The sequence below is a fragment of the Arachis duranensis genome, chromosome 7 (genome assembly GCF_000817695.3).
Source record: "Arachis duranensis cultivar V14167 chromosome 7, aradu.V14167.gnm2.J7QH, whole genome shotgun sequence".
Classification (NCBI taxonomy): domain Eukaryota; kingdom Viridiplantae; phylum Streptophyta; class Magnoliopsida; order Fabales; family Fabaceae; genus Arachis; species Arachis duranensis.
The window spans coordinates 33773768-33781111 of record NC_029778.3 but is presented as its reverse complement, the minus strand read 5'-3'; the positions used below and the strand labels follow the sequence as shown (position 1 = coordinate 33781111).

At 38.0% G+C, this 7344-nt stretch overlaps 1 non-coding gene across 1 annotated transcript; it reads left to right on the top strand.

Moving 5' to 3' along the window:
• Positions 1-2608: 2608 nt before the first annotated feature.
• LOC127740840 (small nucleolar RNA R71) lies at positions 2609-2716 on the top strand. Its single transcript, XR_008001696.1, has one exon. It is a non-coding gene; the product is annotated as a small nucleolar RNA R71 (small nucleolar RNA).
• Positions 2717-7344: the final 4628 nt, after the last annotated feature.

Genomic DNA, 7344 nt, shown 5'->3' with positions numbered 1-7344 from the left:
ATTGCTCAGCCCAAGCACACACCAAGTGGGTCCGGAAGTGGATTTTTATGTCATTTACTCATTTCTGTAAACCTTAGGCTACTAGTTTTCTATAAGTAGGACCTTTTACTATTGTATTGAGACATCGGGGTAGCTATCTTCATTTGTATGCTATCTTAGATCACTGGGAGGCTGGCCTCACGGCCATGCCTAGACCTTATGCTTATGTATTTTCAACGGTGGAGTTTCTACACACCATAGATTAAGGTGTGGAGCTCTGCTGTACCTCGAGTATTAATGCAATTACTATTGTTCTTCCATTCAATTCCGCTTGTTCTTGTTCTAAGATATCACTTGTTCTTCAACTTGATGAATGTGATGATCCGTGACACTCATCATCATTCTCACCTATGAACAAGGTGACTGACAACCACTCTTTTTCTACAAGCAACCAAGGCTCTAGTGAATATCTCTTGGATTCTTTAATCGGAATCTTCGTGGTATAGGCAAGAACTGATGGCGGAATTCAAGAGAATCCGGAAGGTCTAACCTTGTCTATGGTATTCTGAGTAAGATTCAATGATTGAATAACTGTGACGTGCTTCAAACTCCTAGCGGGCGGGGCGTTAGTGACAGACGCAAAAGAATCGATGGATTCTATTCCGGCCTGACCGAGAACTGACAGCTGAATTCCGCGTGACTAAGATTTACAAGATGACCATAGCTTGCTTCAATACTAACAATCTCCGTGGGATCGACCCTTACTCGCGTAAGGTTTATTACTTGGACGACCCAGTGCACTTGCTGGTTAGTTGTGCGAAGTTGTGTAATGCCATGGTATTGAGCTACCAAGTTTTTGGGGTTCATGACCGGGGATTATGAGAGTTGTGAAAAGTATTGTTCACAATTTCGCGCACCAGTGAGCTCTCATGGAGCCTCACAAATCATCAGAGCATTTTTGGGACCTCCCAACACCAAACTTAGAATTTTAATGTGGGGGTTCAATACCAAACTTAGAGTTTAGTTGTGGCCTCCCAACACCAAACTTAGAGTTTGATTATGGGGGCTCTGTTTGACTCTGTATTGAGAGAAGCTTTTCATGCTTCCTCTTCATGGTTGCAGAGGAAGATCCTTGAGCTTTAAACACCAGGTAGTCCCTATTCAAATGAAGGACTAGCTCTTCTCTATCAACATCAATCACAGCTCCTGCTATGGCTAGGAAGGGTTTTCCAAGGATGATGGATTCATCCTTATCCTTCATAGTGTCTAAGATTATGAAATCAGCAGGGATATAAAGGCCTTTAACCTTTACTAACACGTCATCTACCAATTCATAAGCTTGCCTTATTGACTTGTCTGCCATCTCTAATGAGAATGTGGTAGCCTGTACCTCAAAGATCCCAAGTTTCTCCATTACAAAGAGTGGCATAAGATTTATGCCTGACCCCAGGTCACATAGAGCCTTCTCAAAGGTCTTGGTGCCTATGGTACAGGGTATTAAGAATTTACCAGGATCTTATTTCTTTTGAGGTAAAGTTTGCTGAACCCATGTATCTAGTTCACTAATGAGCAAGGGAGGTGCATCTTCCCAAGTCTCATTACCAAACAACTTGGCATTCAGCTTCATGATAGCTCCTATATATTGAGCAACTTGCTCTCTAGTTACATCTTCATCCTCTTCAGAGGAAGAATAGTTTTCAAAGCTCATGAATGGCAGAAGGAGGTTTAAAGGGATCTCTATGGTCTCTATATGAGCCTCATATTCCTTTAGGTCCTCAATAGGGAACTCCTTCTTGTTTGGGATACGTCCCATGAGGTCTTCCTCATTGGAATTCACGTCCTCCCCTTTCTTTCTAGGTTCGACCATTATGATTATGTCAATGACCTTGCACTATCTTTTTGGATTCTCTTCAGTATTGCTTGGGAGAGTACTAGGAGGATTTTCAGTGATTTTCTTACTCAGCTGGCCCTCTTGTGCCTCCAAATTTCTGATGGATGATCTTGTTTCACTCATGAAATTTAAAGTGGCCTTAGACAGATCAGAGACTATGTTTACTAAGCTAGAGGAGCTCTGCTCAGAATGCTCTGTCTGTTGCTGAGAAGATGATGGAAAAGGCTTGTTATTGCTAAGCCTATTTCTTCCACCATTATTAAAGCCTTGTTGGGGATTTTGTAGATCCTTTCATGAGAAGTTTGGATGATTTCTCCATGAAGAATTATAGGTGTTCTCATAGGGTTCACCCATGTAATTCACCTCTGCCATTGCAGGGTTCTCAGGGTCATAAGCTTCTTCTTCAGAAGATGCCTCTTTAGTACTGTTGGATGCATTTTGCCATCCATTCAGACTTTGAGAAATCATTTTTACTTGCTGAGTCTATATTTTGTTCTGAGCCAATATGGCATTCAGAGCATCAATTTCAAGAACTCCCTTCTTTTGAGATGTCCCATTACTCACAGAATTTCTCTCAGAAGTGTATATGAATTGGTTATTTGCAACCATGTCAATGAGTTCTTGAGCTTTTGCAGGCATTTTCTTTAGGTGAATGGATCCACCTGTAGAATGGTCCAGTGATATCTTAGAGAACTCAGATAGACCATAATAGAATATATCTAAAATGGTCCACTCTAAAAGCATGTCAGAAGGACACCTTTTGGTCATCTGCTTGTATCTTTCCCAAGCTTCATAGAGGGATTCACCATCTTTTTGTTTGAAGGTCTGAACATCCACTCTAAGCTTGCTCAGCTTTTGAGGAGGAAAGAACTTAGCCAAGAAGGTCGTGACCAGCTTATCCCAAGAGTCCAGGCTATCTTTAGGTTGTGAGTCTAACCATGTTCTAGCTTTATCTCTTACAACAAATGGGAAAAGCATGAGCCTGTAGACTTCAGGATCTACTCCATTAGTCTTAACAATCTCACAGATCTGCAAGAATTCAGTTAAAAACTGGTAGGGATCTTCTGATGGAAGTCCGTGGAACTTGCATTTCTATTGTATTAGAGCAACTAGTTGAGGTTTCAGCTCAAAATTATTTGCTCCAATGGCAGGGATTGAGATGCTTCTTCCATCAAACTTGGAAGTGGGTATAGTATAATCACCAAGCATCCTCCTTGCGTTATTGTTGTTGTCATTATTTTTGGCTGCCATCTCCTCTTCCTTTTCAAAAATTTCTGTAAGGTTATCTTTGGATTATTATAATTTAGCTTCTCTGAGTTTTCTCTTCAGAGTCTTTTCAGGTTCAAGATCTGCTTCAACAAGAATATTCTTGTCCTTGCTCCTGCTCATATGAAAAAGAAGGGAACAGAAAATAATAATAGGGATCCTCTTTACCACAGTAGAGAGATTCCTTTATGTGAGTATAAGAATAAAAGAATAGAAGAAGGAGAAGAGAAAAATTCGAACACAGAGGGGAAGAGAGGGTTCGAATTTTGAGATGAAGAGGAGTGTTAGTAATTGAATGAATAAATAGAAGAAGATGAGAGAGAGAATTTGAAAATTATTTTTGAAAAATTAGTGATTTTCAAAAATTAAGAGAAGAATTAAAATTAAAATTAAAATTTGAAATAATTAGTTAATTAAAAAGAATTTTTTTGAAAAAAGGAGAAGAGTTTTCGAAAATTAGAGAGAGAAAAGTAGTTAGGTGGTTTCGAAAAAGATAAGAAACAAACAAAAAGTCAATTAGTTAGTTGAAAAAGATTTTGAAAATCAATTTTGAGAAGATAAGAAGTTAGAAAAGATTTTTGAAATCAATTTTGAAAAAGATATGATTGAAAAAGATATTTTGAAAAAGATTTGATTTTTACAATTAAAATTGATTACTTGACCAACAAGAAACTAAAAGATATGACTCTAGAATTTAAAGATTGAACCTTTCTTAACAAGAAAGTAACAAACTTCAAATTTTTGAATCAATCACATTAATTGTTAGTAAAGTTTTCGAAATTTTGAAATAAAGAAAAGAAAAGATTTTGAAAAATGTTTTCAAATTTTCAAAAATCATAAAAGAAAAATGAAAAAGATTTTAAAAAGATAAGATTTTTAAAATTGAAAATTTGACTTGACTTATAAGAAATAGCTAAGTTCTAAAAAATTTTGACTAAGTCAACTCAAATTTTCGAAATTTATGAGAGAAATAAGGAAAAGATAATTTTTTTATTTTTTTGAATTTTTAATGATGAGAGAGAAAAACACAAAAATGACTCAAAACATGAAAATTATGAATCAAAACACATGATGTATGCAAGAACACTATGAATGTCAAGATGAACACCAAGAACACTTTGAAGATCAAGATGAACATCAAGACCTATTTTTGAAAGATTTTCAAGAAAAAAAGATATGCAAGACACCAAACTTAGAAATTTTTAATGCTTAGACACTATGATTGCAAAAATGCATATGAAAAACAACAAAAAACACAAAATAAGAAAATTTAAAGATCAAACAAGAAGACTTGTCAAGAACAAGATGAACAGTCAGTTGTCCAAACTCAAACAATCACCGGCAATGGCGCCAAAAACTTGATAGGCAAAATTGTGATTTACACTTTTCATAACTTGAACAATTCTTAGCAATGGCTCCAGAAACTTGGTGCACACTACTATGGTTCACTCACATTCTTCACAACTTCGCACAACTAACCAGCAAGTGCACTGGGTCGTCCAAGTAATAAACCTTACGTGAGTAAGGGTCGATCCCACGGAGATTGTTGGTACGAAGCAAGCTATGGTCATCTTGTAAGTCTCAGTTAGGCGGATAATAAATGGTTATGCAGTTTTCGAAAATAAAGATAAATAAAGCATAAAATAAAGATAGAGATACTTATATAACTCATTGGTAGGAATTTCAGATAAGTGCATGAAGATGCTGTGTTCCTTCTAAATCTCTGCTTTCCTACTACCTTCATGCAATCCTTCTTACTCCTTTCTATGGCAAGCTGTATGTAGGGTGTCACCGTTGTTAATGGCTACTTCCCATCCTCTCAGTGAAAATGGTCCAAATGCTCTTGTCACAGCACGGCTAATCATCTGTCGATTCTCGATCATGACGGAATCCATTAATTCTTTTGCGTCTGTCACTACGCCCAACAATCGCGAGTTTGAAGCTCGTCACAGTCATTCAATCCCTGAATCCTACTCGGAATACCACGGATAAGGTTTAAATTTTCCGGATTCTCAAGAATGGCCACCAAAGGGTTCTAGCTTATACCACGAAGATTCTGATTAAGGAATCCAAGAGATACACGCTCGATCTAAGATAGAACGGGAGTGGTTGTCAGGCACGCGTTTATAAGGACGCATGATGATGAGTGTCACGGATCATCACATCCATCAGGTTGAAGTGCAGCAAATATCTGAGAACAGGAATAAGCTGAATTGAATAGAAAATAGTAGTAATTGCATTAAAACTCGAGGTACATTAGAGCTCCACACCCTTGATATATGGTGTGTAGAAACTCCACCATTGAAAATACATAAGTGATCAAGGTCCAGGCACGGCCGAATGACAGCCTCCAAAGTCTAAGAACTAAACGTCCAAAGATAGATACCAAGATATATTCCAAGATGAAATTACAATAGTAAAAAGTCCTATTTATACTAGACTAGTGGTGGACGAAATTGTGATTCATTCTCTTTGTATTTGCATGAGATTTATTTAATGGCTCTATCAAAAATACCCCAAAGAGATCATGGTGTGATGAATTGGGATCTTAATAATCCCTAGTAATGGCACGTGTGATCACAACTCCGTTCAACTTAACCAGCAAGTGTACTGGGTCATCCAAGTAATACCTTACGTGAGTAAAGGTCGATCCCACAGAGATTGTTGGTATGAAGCAAGCTATGATCACCTTGTAAATCTCAGTTAGGCAGATTAAATGGTTTATGATAAGTTCGAAAATAAATAATAAACAGAAAATAAAATAGGATAGAAATAGTTATGTAAATCAATAGTGGGAATTTCAGATAGGCGTATGGAGATGCTGTGCTCCTCTTGAATCTCTACTTTCTTATTACATTCATCCAATCATTCTTACTCCTTTCCATGGAAAGCTGTATGTAGGGCGTCACTGTCGTCAATGGCTACTTTTCATTCTCTCTGGAAAATGGTCCTATGCGCTGTCACTGCATAGCTAATCGTCTGGAGGCATCACCCTTGTCGATGGCTACATCCCATCCTCTCAGTGAAAATGGTCCAAATGCTCTGTCACAGCACGGCTAATCATCTGTCGATTCTCAATCAGGTTGGAATAGAATCCATTGATTCTTTTGCGTCTGTCACTAACGCCCAGCCTTCAAGAGTTTGAAGCCCGTCACAGTCATTCAATTCCGGAATCCTACTCGGAATACCACACACAAGGTTAGACTTTCCAGATTCCCATGAATGTCACCATCTATCTAGCTTATACCACGAAGATTCTGTTAGGGAATCTAAGAGATATGCGCCCGGCCTAGAGTAGAACGGAACTGGTTGTTAGTCACACGCGTTCATAGGTGAGAATGATGATGAGTGTCACGGATCATCACATTCATCAAGTTGAAGTGCAACGTATATCTTGGAATAAGAATAAAAGAGAATTGAATAGAAAGTAATAGTAATTGTATTGAAACTTGAGGTACAGCAGAGCTCCACACCCTTAATCTATGGTGTGCAGAAACTCCACTGTTGAAAATACATAAGTGAAAGGTTCAAGCATGGCCGAATGACCAGCCCCCTAAAACGTGATCAATATCCTCTTAAGATGAAGAATAAAACAAAACTGAGACCAAAGATGTCTAATACAATAGTAAATTATCCTATTTATACTAGACTAGCTACTAGGGTTTACATGAGTAAGTATTTGATGCATAAATTCACTTCCGGTGCCCACTTGGTGTATGTTTGGGCTGAGCTTGATCTATCCACGAGCTGAGGCTTCTCTTGGAGTTGAACGCCAAGTTATAACGTGTTTTGGGCGTTCAACTCCGGGTCGTGACGTGTTTCTGGCGTTTAACTCCAGACAGCAGCATGTACTTGGCGTTGAACGCCACTTTACGTCATCAATTCCCGAATAAAGTATGGACTATTATATATTTCTGGAAAGCTCTGGATGTCTAATTTCCAACGCCGTTGAGAGCGCGTCATATGGAGTTCTGTAACTCCAGAAAATCCATTTCGAGTGCAGGGAGGTCAGATTCCAACAGCATCAGTAGTCCTTTTGTCAGCCTTTTTCAGAATTTTGCTCAAGTCCCTCAATTTCAGCCAGAAATGACCTAAAATCACAGAAAAGCACACAAACTCATAGTAAAGTCCAGAAATGTTAATTTAACATAAAAACTAATGAAAACATCCCTAAAAGTAGCTTGAACTTACTAAAAACTACCTAAAAA